At 33.9% G+C, this 16,289-nt stretch overlaps 1 protein-coding gene across 2 annotated transcripts in view; it reads right to left on the bottom strand.

The window, feature by feature from the left end:
• Positions 1 to 13,556, bottom strand: part of LOC145673298 (uncharacterized) — a 56,889-nt gene extending 43,333 nt beyond the window's left edge. The window contains exon 1 of one of the 2 annotated variants that reach the window (XM_081742880.1): positions 13,400 to 13,556. The gene's annotated coding sequence lies outside the window, so the exon portion shown is untranslated. Of the gene's footprint in view, positions 1 to 12,361; positions 12,505 to 13,399 lie in introns of those variants that run through there. The other variant, XM_081742881.1, reaches the window with a different exon arrangement.
• Positions 13,557 to 16,289: the final 2,733 nt, after the last annotated feature.

Below are 16,289 nucleotides of genomic sequence, written 5' to 3'. Positions count from 1 at the left end.
TGCAAGTAACTACTACAAAATTGGGAATAATGAGTAACTTCTCCGTTTTATTGATATCACCCAATGCTTCGAGGAGAAGAGCCGTCCCCAAAAAGGAGAAAATATATTCAGGCAGATGAAAGGATTCGCCGTAATGTACAGAATTTTGAAACTGTTGACAATGAGAATACTTGCGGAGTTTGGCTCATAATCCTGTAATGGAATGATAATGTCATGGTAAATGTAACAAAATAAATTATTCAATAAATATATTTATTTCACTGTTTACTTCTTGTTCGCGGTTTTCTGTCCAATTATCTCTGTTGCAAATACATAGTAATAAGCAGTAATACAATGTTATGAATAGCTATAAGTTATGAATATTCAAAATGCCTAATCCTTTACGTTAGAAATATTATAAAGGTAACTCTACAGAAGTTTATTTTAGAGTGTCATAGGATGTCTACAGTAACTTTTATTTTAGTTCAATACAGATTCATGCTGAAAAAAATTTCTGTAGGTCACAGTCTCCGATTTTCCTGAGAATAGGATATATCATTCTAGAAACAAAATAATTAGACCCGTATTTTTTTCTTTCTCCATTATACAAAAATTTACTAGAACTAAACAAAGCATTGAATGCAACTGAGACTTTCAGTGACTGTTTACTATAGGACATACTATAACATATGAAAATTTCGAGTTTTTGATTTAAAAAAAAAAATGGGGTCAAATTTAACCTTTCTGAATTTTTTAATTTCAAGTTCTGCACTTATTTTTTACGACAGAGTTTTTGTGATATTAGTGTCTATCTTCAAGGCTTTTAGTGCGTAAACATCTGGGTTCAGGTTATGAAATACATTATAACACATTTAAGTACATTAACCTATTTAGATATACGGGTTTGCGTCCAAACGGCCGCGCTAAAACGTCCTTCTCCGCTGAGAACGACCTGTCAATTATAAAAAAGAACTTCGGTTAACATCTCATGGTTAAGCCTACACGTTAAAGGAGTGTTTAGTGTTGGTTTGAGTTTAGTGTCCTTTTTTAAAAACCGGAGGTACATGAAGCTTGGACCTACAGTTTCAGATGATATCCAAACTACCATAATGCGAAATCGAACTCAAGACCTCCTGCATCAAAGGCGCGGGCTCTAGCCACTAAATCAGCAGAGAAAGCCTTAAAGGAAACGGACACTTAATAAAAGTGAACGTAAGAACGTGGAAGGAAATAAGAGAATCAAGGAAACTCCACGTGGAAAATTGGTTCTTGTCATGGATGAACATCTAGGCTTTGAAGACAATAGCCATACACTGAAGTTGACATATCTTCTGGGAGTTTCAACATACATAATATCCTCCGCAAACCCTCTGAAGACAGAAAAATTCTCAAATGTTTAATTCCGATGATTTAGGTGACCAGTTGTAGCCGAGTCAAATCTTCGTTAACACAGAATTCGCTTTCACTCTGTATCTTGCCATTTTCCCATCGTATTGCCCTTGCTGGAGATGAAAGTTAATTCTTTCCAAATTTTTTTCTATTGGCACCGTTCTCTCATCGAAATTAGTTACTTCCATACAATGTCAACATGTCTCATTCTCTTTGACTTACCCAGTTTTTTTTTTTTTTTTTTTTTTTTTTTTTTGTACAGCATTATAGAATCAAATAGAACACTACTACTGAATGAAAAATAACCATTAACTATTACCAGTCATATATACTGAGCAGAAAGGTAGTTTATGGAAAGATGCACTGAATGTACGGAGTGAAAAACGACAAAAACACCTCTGAAATGAACAAATTACCTATTTGCATGTATTTAGATTAAAAAAATCGAGTGTAGATATCAGGCACTTCGGAAGTGAACTCAACACCGGGTCAAACTTTTATTTACCCGAAGAAGTATTATTATCATTATTATTATTATTATTACCCACAATGACTTACTGCTAGATTATTCATATCTGCATTGTGATATTGAATCCAATTTCAAATTGCAGATGTAAGCTTGGAGACAAAGGACTCTTTCACCACATGATCATAACTTTTTTTTTTTGAGAAAAACTTAATTTCCATAATCTATAATGCAGAAACAAAATGCATTTTTCCAAAAACAACCCTTTGTTGAGTTCGCTTTGCTATCTAGAACGCCTCATATGAATAATTCTTCCGAACTTCTGATTTAATGGACTTATTATAACTGTATTGGCATGGCCACGATGTTCACAACGTCACCTTGTACAGCACATGTCCTTTTATTATTAATAATATTATAGTTTCGCTACTACCTACCTCCACAAGCAACATATTACATTGAATCTGCTGCTCGTAATAAGCTCTTAAAAGATAATATCACAATTTCATTTAAATCAAAATAGGAGTTTTGCATGACGAAAAAAATGTGATGGCCCTTACTATGTTACTAATTCAAGAGTTTTCAGTTTAATGGAATAAAAGTTATGTTAGGATTACCACAGTTGAGTTCATAAAGTAATCAGAGATAAATATACTGCGATATAGTTGTAGGATAGAAATGGGACATGGACCGAGTAAAGTGAGGCAGAATATTACAGATTAATAAGATCACGCAGCGGTTCGTGATTAGGATGGTAATAAGTCTTTCCATCTCTTTTTGGGAATATGGAAGAATCTGACAAGTAACACTTAGCTCCTTTAAATCCAGAATGGCGGTGGGAATCCATTTACTTCCTAATTAGCATTGACTCTTTCAGAATATATGTCACATTCCGCCAAAAGCGTTTCCTAGATTCGCCCAAATCATACTACTACAGATATTAATGTGAATTTTGAACAGAATACTCCTTTTGTCACGAAAGTAAGAGGTAGGTGAGGATTTTTTTTTTTAAATATCCATTCTAAGCGGGTAAAGAGGCGTTCAAAATTTCCTCCAAGAATAGTGTATCTCACAAATCATTCGCTTTAGACAAATGGAACTTGGCATATGAACTCTTCATTAAAAACAGAACATGAGTTTTAGCGATTTCAAGAAATCCCAATCCACAAGAGAAAAGGAGACATTTATAAAATACTAAAAATTTTCTTTCTTTAGTCAGAAAGTGACGAAACTGTGCATTCGCTGAAGTTTGAGATCTGAACAGGGTTGGCAAAAACCATGTTTTTTTTTTTTATTGAAAAACAAAAAAAAAGTTTTTTTGGGGGTTTAAACCTGTTTTATTTATTTATTTATTTGAACTAGGTTTTTTGGTTTAAATAATTTGCCCTGTGTATTTATGTCACATATGGACAGAAATAAGTTTGTTTCACCTTGGTGTTATTATGCAACAACCAGGTTATGCTGGAAGTGGTCACATAAGCTTAAAGCGGAATCCAAACCGCTTCTTGGCTTACATCCGAGAGAAATTGTCCTCCATTTGAACTCGAAACTGGGACTAATTGGCCACAAATGCGAAGGTCTGCCGACTCACTCACGAAGGACTCCTGATACGTTGTACTGATCTTTACATACTTTTAATATAATTATCTAATTGTCAAGAGTCATTTAAGAAGAACAAAAATATAAACAGTTACACAAGTGAAACCATTACAAAGAATTGTATATGGACAATTTCAAAATACTGCAGAGTACAGAAGAACTAATTAAGTCCAAGTTAGTTCACTACGACTTTTATTAGTCCAAGTTAAAGAAATATAACGACTTCATTTGCATATCAGTAAGAAAAGTGAATAAAGATAAGAATTATTTGAGTCCACTTTGGCTCTGACCCATTTATACATAAAAAGATACCAAAGATACTTCTGATTTCAGTAAATGCCTCTCGTGGGGTTTGTATGGCCCTCCCCAAAAAAGTACGGTATTTCGATGTATTTTATCAATAGTAAACATTATTAAAACGAAACAATATTTAAAATTTTTCTTTGATTGCAATTGCATAACAATAAAAACAAACTATAAAAAAATCACAAAAGAAACATTGATAAGCTTATATAATAAAAAGTTGCTTTTGTAGTATAATCTATTTGAGTACGGTAATGAATGGGGAATTTAGGTGTGAATATAATACGAATAATATGCGGGAGTGACACGTGATAACCCACAAATGTGTGTTCATCAAGATTTTACGAACACTTGCACTTTTATAAACATTTTTCGTTTTTTTTTTTGGGGGGGGGGGGTTAAACCAGTTATTATTATTATTATTATTATTATTATTATTATTATTATTATTATTATTATTATTATTATTATTATTATTATTATTAAACACCTGGTTTAAGCCACCATGGCTTAAACCAGCCAACTCTGGATCTGTAACTCAGTGTACAAACTTTTAATTTAAAACGAAGGAACATGTACTTCGGCTTTGCTGAAATTTCCATTTCTAAGGAGAAAGAGAATAATTTCGATGATATTGAAATTCCCTTTTATTTACAATATTGCAGTATCGCATAAAATAATTTCATGGCACAAAAATAATGTTTAAAAATTCATGAAAGAATGTTAAGGTATTAAGTTCGGATGATTCCAGGGTTGGAAATTATATTTTGGATACATACAGGAACGTGCATTGCATTAAGTTGTGTAATATGAAGAAAGTATGATGTAAATACATCAGTCTGAGACAAGCAAATAAAAAGGTAGTTGTTAGTTAAGCATAAATACAAATATGGACTTCAGTTTAACATCGGTCTACCTCAGAAAAGCAAAGATGCAAAATTTCTGGTTTTTCATCGGCGCGTGGAATCGTCACTAAGTGTGAAGTGACGTAAATATACATACATGTAAGCTACAGATATTCTAATAATGAATGCTGTTACAAAAACTTATTTTTCTTTCAGCCATAGGAGACTATAAGTTTAAAATGTGTAAGGGCTACTTTAACATAATGAAATATCAGCAGTATTCTTAGATTTTAAATATCTAAATTACTGTTCCTAGCAAAAGCTTGAATTGCCATGAAATTTAATTTAAAATAGATTTTTGGGTCTAATTTAAAAATATAGGAACATTTTTTGTTTAGTTTCACATCCAACGATTACGCACCGAGGTTCACGGAGACGATGATAATGAGATGGAAGATAACGGTAGAATGAAAAAAGTGGGAGGCAATGAGAGAACACCCAGCCTTATGGTGTTTGTCTACCACAAAATCCAGGGACTTCATGCATCAGACATAGAAGTAACAAACAAATCATTATATATTTCTATAAAAAATTATAATTTTAAAGATTCTACTCATCGTGTTTTACTTGCTGAAGGATGTTACAGAAAATAAATTCCACAAGTCTTCATCTGTTTTCCTGAAGAACCGTTTTAAGATCCCAATATGAAAAAAAAAAAAAAAAGGAAAAGAAACAAGATCAACTCGCTTTATGCGCAGCAGGTTTTCGTTTATTTTCTATTAGTTTGTTATATTGAAATTACAAGAAAGTGTGATTTTACTTTGTTTCTTGAAACTTTCAACTCTTTTTTAGAAATAAAGACGGTTTATCTCAACCTCCTATGCAAAAGATCAGCAAATCAGGTGAAGCAGTTGGCTAGTCACTGTAGTCCATTTGTAATTATATCTCCTCTACTCCGTAAGAAGTAACAGAAAGTGTTACCGGTAAGAGGTTAAAAACAAGATCCCCTGTTAATCATTATTATGACCAATATTATATTTTGTCATCTATTAAACAGAAACATGAATTGTTGAACTTTACATCACGCTCCAATTATCTTTACGCAGACACCTGTAGAACTGTTTTAAAAGTGTATTGCGACAGATAATTTTGTTGTATCTTTACGGATAAGTTATGCATGGCGCACTGTGCTAGGTCCGGGGTGGTTACTTCAGGATAGAATTGGACATAATACGCCTCAGACACAGGAGGATGTGTATGGGGTGCGTCTGTATGGAGCAGGCTCCAGAGTATGTGCATCTGCTAATGCGACTTTTTTTTCTCACTGTTGAAAGTAGAACCATTCTTCATGTCTGCGTAAAGATGCCAATTGGACCAGGGGAAAAGTTCTAATTTTACTGAGACAAACTGTTCCGTGCAGGTTAAGAATAGAGACCATATATTGTCAGTGGCTCCGAATCATTTTTTGATTGACGACACACTTTACTGAAAGTCTACGACTTCGCGACATACTTACTTGATGTTTTTATTAACATAAATTATAGCAGTGTAAGACTATAAGTTTCTATGAGGTAGTGACTACGTAGTATTGTGCGTTGTTGTTGCCCCTGGAGGCGTTTACTGGTACATGTCTCAAAGTTGATTCAATACAGGTTGTGAACCACTGCATTAAGTTTGATGTACACTTCGGATCTTTAAACATTGTTTCCTATAAGAGGAAATGCATTCCTGAATGCTGACTTTCCTGAGAGGGCTTAACCGTTATAGGTACAAATACAGCATGGTGACAAGAATGAAGTGAAATCTTTCAGTTTAACATCCAATGATTATGCCAGTTAGGAAGGGAGACGAGTCATTAAGACAAGTGAATGATGATGGAAGAACTAGTGAAATGAGACTGTGAGAGGAAACGGAAGTATTCCGAGAAATTCCACGTACACTCATGTCCAAAATTATTGTCGCATATCTATAACTGTCTTCTTGTAAGAATATAATTTGATAATGATTTTTCAGGGTACTTTTAATACTGATACTATGTGTATAATCGGGAAATTTATATTTGTGGTAGATTTCATAGGAAAATAATTATAAATACGAAAATTAGAATAAATAAAACAAAATGTTGCTAAATGAACAAGAAAGTTTTATTTTCGTTTTGTTATTCTTATTTATTGCTCTTTTGACATGAAATTTGCCACATACATGTCTTTGCCGATTATACACATACTACCATTATAAGAAATACCGGACGAATTCGTTATCAAATTATGTTCCTAGAACAACATGTTTATAGACATGCGACAATAATTTTGGACATGAATGTACATGATGTCCATCACATACTTAGCCGAGGATCGAAACAGAGACTTCACGCATCAGATAGCGCTTTACCAATAAGCCACCATGTCCCCCAGGGTAGTGACATTTTTATATATAAATAGATGAATGTCTGTTTATGTGTATTTCACCTTAGCTATGAAACGCCTGGAGCAATTTTAACTAAACTGTGTACACACATTACTTGCAGTCTAAAAAGAATACCACCAGAATAAGATCCCCTAGCATACATTGAGGGGAAGGGGTGAAACACATAAAAAATTATCGAAAACGACCGATATTAGTGTCAAATCCATAGTTTTTGAGGTCCATGAGTTGACTGGTGAAAGGTTTCGATTCCCTTTAAGTTCTGTCCCCCAGTTAGCATAAGACTCCCTCTTGCACACCGAAGGGAATCATCGAGAATGACCGATATTAGTGTCGAAAACATAGTTTTTAGGGTCGCTTAGATAAAGAATGACACTAAAGACGTCATTTAAATTCAAGTTCAGCTCCATCAGCACCCTACGGGGGAGTATTTTGACATAAAAATAATAGAAAATGGCTGATATTAAGTCGAATCCACAGTTTTCGGGGTCGCTGAAGTAAACAGTGATACTCCCAATACTGTTTCAGTTCATCCCCACTTGCAGAGAGTGAGGTGGGGAGGTGAAAAATAAAATGTCAAAAATGACAGAATTTGCGTCGAACTCAATAGTTTTCAGGATCGGCGAAACGTTTGTCCCGTTTAAAATGACTTTTAGAAGATAGACAGTAGCTACTTCAAACTTTTTTTTTCTTATCAATCCGATTAAAGGTGTGTTCTGTGGAAATACGGTGTTTCAACATTTGCGTCAAAAGTAGAATCTTCTGTATTTTTTTTTTTTTTTTTTATTAAACTTTCACTGAAATAAATATTTTATGGGGAAGAAGATTTAAATATTCCCCATAAACTTATTTTCCCATGAGAAGAATGAGCATCTCAGCTAGTATGCTATAAAAACTACTATGCAAAAACCAGTAACCGACCTGTGTAAGGTGGTCACATTATAGCAAAAAGTGTCAAACTGATTGATTAAGGTTTAATGGGAACGTCAATGTGTATATAACCGAGTTAGCGCAGAAAGCAGGAGCGGAGCAAATCCGTAGGGAGCAGTAGCGTTAGTGATACACGCAAAAATAAATAGTGGGGAAAAACTTTATATGACGTAAATCTCTCTGCTTTACGTGTGGGGCAGCTTTGGGACACTTGTATAGTTATATATCGAATCAGTACACTACGTTCATAATTGATACCTTAGGCAGTACTACACGATAAAAAGTAGAGATGCGAGAAAGCAGTCTTTTATTGGACGGAACTTTTTGTTTCTCCATAAAATAAGATACGGGCAACCGCACTAAACTTTCTCGCTACAATCCATTAAGACAGATCATGTTGTGCTGCAATTATTAATGAAACATTTTCTTCTGAAATACGAACAAAATTATAAGGTTTTGGGGAGACTTCGCCGAAAGAAAATTCAGCCCCAAAAGTAAACTACCACTTGTAAATTTTTCCATAAGAAGTCACCTGACATATGGTTATTAGTGAAATATCTGTTTATAAAATAATAAGAAAATCGCAATGTGTGGTATAAAAAAAAAAAAAAAAAAAAAAAATCAGAAAAAAACTATTCCTTTACATATTCTCATGGAAGTCATTTAGTCAACATTATAGGAATAATAACGAAATATTTACCAAATATTAACAAAATCACCTGAGTCGTTTTTGAGAGTAGTCTGGAAAGAAATCTAATCCCAAAAGTAATTTATCCGTTGTGAATTTTTATCGTACGGAATAATTTACACATTACAGTTATTAACGAACCAGCTATTTATGAAATATAAACAAAATTGCCTGAATCGTTTTTGAGAAAATCGTCAAAAAAAAATCCCTAGTACATTTCCTTCTACACAAATGAGTTATACCATACTGTCAGATTATTTATGAAATGATTATAAAATATGAACATAATCGTGAGAGTCATTTTTGAGAAAATCGTCCGAAAAAAAAAGCAACAGAATATATATTTTTTTTTCAGAGAAATGACATAGGCCTATCACAATATGGGGTTGTTTTCTAAAAGTGTATTTATGAAGTATACACAAAATCGTTCCAGCTGTTTGAGAAAATTGCAATTTTCAATTTTTACCCTTAAATAAACTACTCTTATTTTTTTATGGGTACGGAAAAAATCGATCTCCTTCCCCTGGCAAATCTCATAAATAACTGAAGTTTAAAATTTAGTTGAGATACGTTGAACGATATGGCCTCTAGGTGATGTACATCAAGACAAACGGACGCCGAAAAATCACTTTTTCAGTATGTATGGGCCTGAAACGTGTAAATATGCATGGAAACCAAGTCTTTATTTTAGGCAACTCATTCATTTTTTCGACTCTTTTGATTCAATGATTCGATTCTTTCGGTTAAAATTGTTTCGATTTTTTTTAAACAAACCTGTTCCAGTCACTATGTCAGAGTGATTCTTGTATAGCAGGGAACAGAGATCAGATGGTTTCTCTGTCACCTTGCTTGCACGCTGCAGTAATCATTTGTTGGTCTCATGAGAGTGAAATGTACCGAGTTTGAAATTTGAAGAATACTTTTAGTGAGGAACGTTATATTCGTTGAGTTATTTTCTGAGGAATTTCTCTGTAATTTAAAGTCATTTAATTTGTCAAGTGAAGTTTGCAACACAGAAGAGAGTTGTTACAAATTTTGTTTCTATGTGGAAATACTGAAATTAAATAAGACTTCGTATTGTATTTCGTGTGACAAGAAGTGTAAGTTATTTTTCACCTTTCGTGGAGAACGACTGAAAGTGGCAAATATGTAACGTTTATGAGGCATGCAGCTGAATTGTATTCATCTATATAATTTTGTACGCATGTAGTTATTTTTCCTTTAATATACATTTTTTAATTTTTATATACAATGGTAGTTTGTTGGGGGGTAAGCGGGGGCTTCTCCTCCTCCTCAAATGAATAAAACTTCATCAATTACTTCACTGGCTTTTGGCACAAGAATTCCGATATCATGGGCAGTTTTAGGTTTCTATGCATTGTCTTCTACAATTTGGTGAAGTTGGGAAATATGGTGTTTCCTGGTGAAGTAAATTCGTTTATTATTTTAAACACTGAATAATTGAAATACTGATTAATTTAGAACTATTCTAAGAGTGGACAGTAAACTTTTCGTTACTTCAAAAAGCAATGTTTAAAATAATTAGCGAAAGAATGACAGCAGGAATCGCCATGATTCTTAATTCGATTCCTTTTCAGATGAACTGGTTCTTCGGAACATTGAAGGAACTGTTACGAAGAATTAGTTCTTTTGGAGTCGGAATTATTGAACTAATCAAAAATGAATGAATTGCCTAAAAGAAAAATTTGTCGCGTTGAAATCCTGAAATCGATTTTTTTTTTTTTTTTTTCAAGATTGCTATATTGTTCTCTCCCTTTCGGCGCTCGAAAGTACAAATCGCCTTTTTTTGAGGGAAAAGAAAATTTTAAATTGTTTTTCACTTTTTATAATATTCTTGTTCAAGTACCACTTTTGTTCCCCTGAAGTGGATTCTCTAATTAAGAAAGAACGTTTACAGTATTCAGTAGTTGAGAGTCCAGTGTCGATTGGCTGTTCTGATTGGGTTTCGAACTGAAATTGCAGTTGTTATATTCAAGTATAAATTATGCAACTCACATATCCCAAAGTGCTGTTTTGTTTGCCTAACTATTTAATCAAGTACCTGAAAGTTGTACATCTTGATATAGGCCTATGTGTTTTACTGATTGCCTATCTTCAATCTAGCAGGCAAGGAAAACATAACGTAAACCAAGAGAGAGACGCAATCATTTTTGCTTTTGTACAAAATCTTACTTCCATCCTGTTCTCCGTTCGGAACATATATTTTATTCTGAGCTTCAGAGTGATTGTTTTATAAAACTGAAGTCATAAATAGCTGTTTTGGGTAATTTAGATCATTACCTACAGAATTTCTCCTCCTTTTCTGTTTTATCGTCAAGATGTTTGGAAATAATAAACTTGCGAACAGTGTTTAAAAATTTCCTACCTTGAATATAGGAGACTCAATAAATGTTACATATAGTTACAGTGAACTTTTAGTGACAAAATCACTTGTTCGGCATAAACTGCACTCTAGCCGTAAATTCTAAACGATGACCTTGTTCCATGAAACCCACTACATTTTCAGAAGAGTCACTGCTAACAATATTAAACTTTTAACTACAACATTTTTGTCCTTGATAGCTCCATAAACAATTTTTTGCAACTAGAAAACCCGCTGCATTTCCGATTTACACTTTTTCTCTGCTATTGAATGACCGATTTCCTCTGACTTCTTGTCAACAGGATTTTCAGAATTCAGTAATGAATTTTTTTTACGTATTATAATGGCAAATCAAAGGCTGAACCACTGCTGTCTCTCCAAGTAAAATCTTTCAGTTTAACGTACCTCGCATATCTATATAAGCTAAAGGAGATGATGATGAATGAATGAAAAAGTGAGAGGGAACAGGAGAATCCAGAGAAAATTCACATATATGGTGTATCTCAACCAAAATGTCCTTTCTCCGCTAAAATTTAAGCATTTTAAAAAAAAATCTAAGCTAAACCCCTGAGAACTTTTTTTTTCCTCCGAGCCCTTCCATCTCTTAAAAAAGAAACGCACTTTGCATTTCTGTCTCCTATATTATAACGAGTAAAGGTATCGATATATGAATCATTGATTTGAGAAACGTCGTAAATCAGCCATATGCCGAAAATGAGTCATATGCAGCTTTGATTCTTGAAGGATAGCTTATATCGTTGGGTAGTGATATGTCACAAGTCACGCTAATAGTACGTGCAATATCGTGCTGCAACAAGTATTCCTGAGTTGAGAAACGTCACATATCATTCACTTATGGCATTACTGACTTATGAGTTTCTCAAATCAGCGATTCACATACGTTCGCTCCTGACTATACATTGATCTGTACAAATAACATTCCACATTCCTTCTGCTAATTTTACAAATTTATGGTCCCAATTTCTTAACCAGCACCAACTGCCGCACAGGATTCAGGTGTGACTTTTCACCCACAATTTATAATGACAAAGTCCTCAATTATTATCTCCTATTCCTAATTAACCAAATAAATTCTCATATAGAGTGGATTGAACTGAAAGTTTTCCTCTTTTCGAAGACAATAGAGAAGCAAAGGTATTTTGGACGGACAAACCATATAACCCCGCTCGTTTCTTTCCAACAATGCAACTGTTCGGTTACCTTGCGCCAAGTAGTTCCCTCCGCTCGCCGTATAGTCCCATGTTTATAACCGCTTATATACAAGACATAAACAGATTTTTCGAGACTCCTATATATTATCAAGCACACAAACGATCAAATTAGCCATATCTTACCTGTAAATTTTAAAAATTTTGCTGGAAACAACGCCCAACTTTGGAACTTAACCCCCACGTTTTAGTGGGCAGTATAGTAGCAGATGCATTGAAAAAGAGACCAGCTAAGATTTCAAACTATTGTTCTTGTGGTTCTCATGTCCAAATGAAGTAAAGTTCCGATAAGCACCGCCAGGCCAAACCTATGAATTAAGTGAAAGAAACCAAACCTAACGTAACTTCACCTAATCTATTCAGAGGTATTTATTATCATGTTGAAAAGCCGGTGGAGCTTAATGGAATATATGCCTCCAGATGGAATGTAGCTGCAATTTTTGCTAACAGATATGCATTCAATAGCTTCCGTAATTAAATAATTTTAGTTGCTTCGAGGAACTAGTACCTAACGAATCTACTCTTCGCAATGATATACTTAAATCGATTCTTTTGCTACTTCTTTTCTTTATATGTAAGCTACTAAACAATTTTAGTCCAATTCTTCAGTCAAAAATTACATGACTACCACATACCAAATTACACCAACTTCTTTTATTTGAACAAAATGAAATGCAAAAAGCTTAAATTTTCAATGAAATTTACTACACAAAATTAGGACATTTCTATATTTGATGGATATTTGAAATATTGACATATAACTTATGTTAACATCGATCTGTATCCGAATTTCTTATAATGCAGTATGCAAAGTATATTTTTAAAAATTGTAATGAAGATTTATTACTTAAAATTCCATATAACAATTGTAACTTTGACAACTCGAAGTCACTTCATGCATTTAACCGTACCCTAACCACATTCCTCGATGTTTTTTATTTGTACCAAAACGATTTACTTAATCAGCACTAACATCTGTACCAGAAACAAATATCTTATCTTTAGACAGTTTTTCTGTTGACAAAACCATACAAGAATCATAATTCGTACATCTAGTTAGTGACACTCAGTGCACCTTGTTTCCATTTCAAGGTATTTAAGAACATAATTACTTCTCATATATTTTATCACTTACTAATTCCTATTTTAAAGTGTTATACAAACCTGACAACAAATAATGCTTCCATCTACAACGCTATCTATTATTTAGCTTCCACCATGTCGGCAGAAGGCATGGCCCCTGTTGTGACGTCACACAATTGCCGCCATATCTTAATAAAACACACGCAGAAAAACATATCTGTCCATTCCATGTAAATACATCTCGCATGCTAATTTTAAAGTCGCATTTAAGTACAAAAGAAATACATCTAAACAAGTACAATTATCTAAATCTAAAATAATATTAACAAATATCAAAATTTAACTTTTTAATATATAAGTGATACAGTATTAATTTCAATGGAACATAATATCACTGTATTTATTTTTTAAATGTAAAAAAAAAAAAAAAGATATTTGCTGTGTTTAGTGAACAGTTTTCTTATTATAATTTAGATGAGAATCTAAGATATCATCTACTTGTTGACTATTCATACTATTTGTTTCTAGTTTAACTAACATATTGTAGAATTTAGATTATTATGGCCTTATGCAGAGTCGCTCAGACGCGTGATTAGAGCAATACAAAAGAATCCGACTAAGGAGGCCTTATGCAGAGACGTGACGTGTGATTAGAGCAATACTAAGGGCTTCGACTTTACATATGTTTGCTGCAGTAGAAAAACCTTTAGTATGACGCTCGTCGAACGTCAAAAGGAGTCTGCAAAAGTCGGACTATGTTTAATGCTGTAGTCAGATCTTTAGTAAGATGTTAATAATGCTTTAAAACATATCTGCATATGGCCCTTAGTCTTTAAGGCCAATATACATTGTATTAATACACATTTTCAAATTGAATTGCATTATTCTGGGCAACCGTAAAATATTATTAAATACAAATAGCTTGCAGAATCAGATGATTCTAGATAACAGAGGATAATATGGGGACAGAATTCATGAATTCATTAAATAAGGTCAAATGCTGAGATGTATTGAAGTGTTATTAGAGTCGTACTAAAAGTCTGATTACTGCAGGAAACATGTGTCCTACTCTTTAGTATGTCACTAATCAAACGTCAGAACGACTCTGCATAAGTCCCATAGTGAATAAAGTCATTTAAGTATATTTTACAGCTACCATTACAAATGGCTGTGATTTCATGAACATAAATTATTATAAATAGTATTCATTAGTCCATAACAAAATTTATCACTTTGTGGTTTCAGATAGTGAAAAATAGTTGTGTTATAAAATTTTGAAAGTCAATATATCCACGAAAAAAACTGAACAATCGTCTTGTCATTAGGTCCGTTGTCCGTGGTACAGGTAGGTGATGCCATTTCATATTTTTTCATATTCGACGAATAGCTACGCGTTTCTGATTTTTGCAGTTTGCGGTTGTCCAAACCTTCTGGTGCGTGTATTGTGTATTATAGTAATAGAAGAAAGTTGTCACTTTGTTTAAATTGAAGAAGAAGAAAATTGAAGAAGTAGCTGAGGTTAATTTATATCATGGGAGTCAAGGTGGGAAAAAACGAGCCTTTCCGGGCTTCTAACCCATTCCTTCTACTACTACTACTTATACTATGGATTCGTATAGCAAAACTGCACGCGTAACGTAAGCAAATCCTCATCAGTATTATTTTCATCTTATTTTAATGAAAAAAGTGTTATGAAAACTTTTTTAAAAATAAGAAACTTTCCTTGGACCGGGTTTGAACCCACGCCAAAAAAGCATTATTATTACGATCCCGTTACGCTAGCCAACTCAGCCACGAAGACTGACAGCAGCAGGCTTTGATTTCTGTTATATGTGTGCTACGTGGTGAAAAACGGATAACTTCAACCAATCAGAACCGCGTATTTAGCTCATATAGCTAGTGTCGAGCGTTATTTAAAAATACGCGATGCCATTAGAGAAAAGAGGAAATCACTTGTGCCTCTTACTTCATTGTTGCTTTATAACGTCATAACACCTATAGTACAGCGTAGGTAACTTTTTTCGTATTTGTAAGATTTGCATGATGGATTGTCCCATATTAAAATGAATATATTGATGCCCCCATCCCTTTCCATCCTCCTCCTTTCCTTTTTTATTTGTCATATATTCATTGTCAATAGAAGCTCATTCATTCACCATTTTTTACTTTGTCTAGCACGGGTATGAAGACTGGGGGCTATGACGTCACAGATAAAAGGCGAATAAGCATGTTGCTTCCATGTGTAATAATTACCTAGGATCAGGACAATATACACTGGGAAAGTGAAAAAATATTAAAAACTTTAATTCCAATGTTAAGCAAAATAAACTTGTGTTTTCCTACAAGTCAATTAGAAACCGTTGGAAAAGTTTCCGTGGCTGCTTTAAGACACGGAACACACGATAAAAATTAACTTCCTAAGGGCCAGTAGTAGTAATTGCCCCACTTGAGGCAAATTTGGACTTTGACCCCGACCTTTGTGACGTCATAGGTCAAAGGTCAATGACCTTAGCCCAGGGTCAATGACCTAGGGGTACTTAGGACCACCCCCTTTAAATTTTGGCAGGGGTACCTTGGCCCACCCCCTAAATTTTGGCAGGGGTACATAGGACCACCCCCCTTAAATTTTGGAAATTGCCAAATCTAAAAATTTGGTATGGTAGCCTAGGACCACAGTATGTACCTCTATCAGTATTGGGGGTCTATGTCGTTCCCTTTTATGGGTAAAAAATTGCCAAAAATTGAATTTTCGGAGGTTTTTGACCTAATTTATCCCCTTGGATGAGGTGTTTTTTACCCTATATGGTTATATGGGCGTATACAGGGGTCCATTAGCTTTCATAACATATGGGTATATTAATGCACCCCTTGAAAAATTTGGGAGGGGTACCTTAGCCCACCCCTTAAATTTTGGAAATTGCCCAATTTAAACATTGGGTATTATAGTACAGGACCCTAATATGTATCATGA

Source organism: Thermobia domestica, chromosome 16, assembly GCF_964235325.1.
Source record: "Thermobia domestica chromosome 16, izTheDome1.hap1.1, whole genome shotgun sequence".
Taxonomy (NCBI): Eukaryota; Metazoa; Arthropoda; class Insecta; order Zygentoma; family Lepismatidae; genus Thermobia; species Thermobia domestica.
This window is presented reverse-complemented; position numbering and strand designations above follow the sequence as displayed.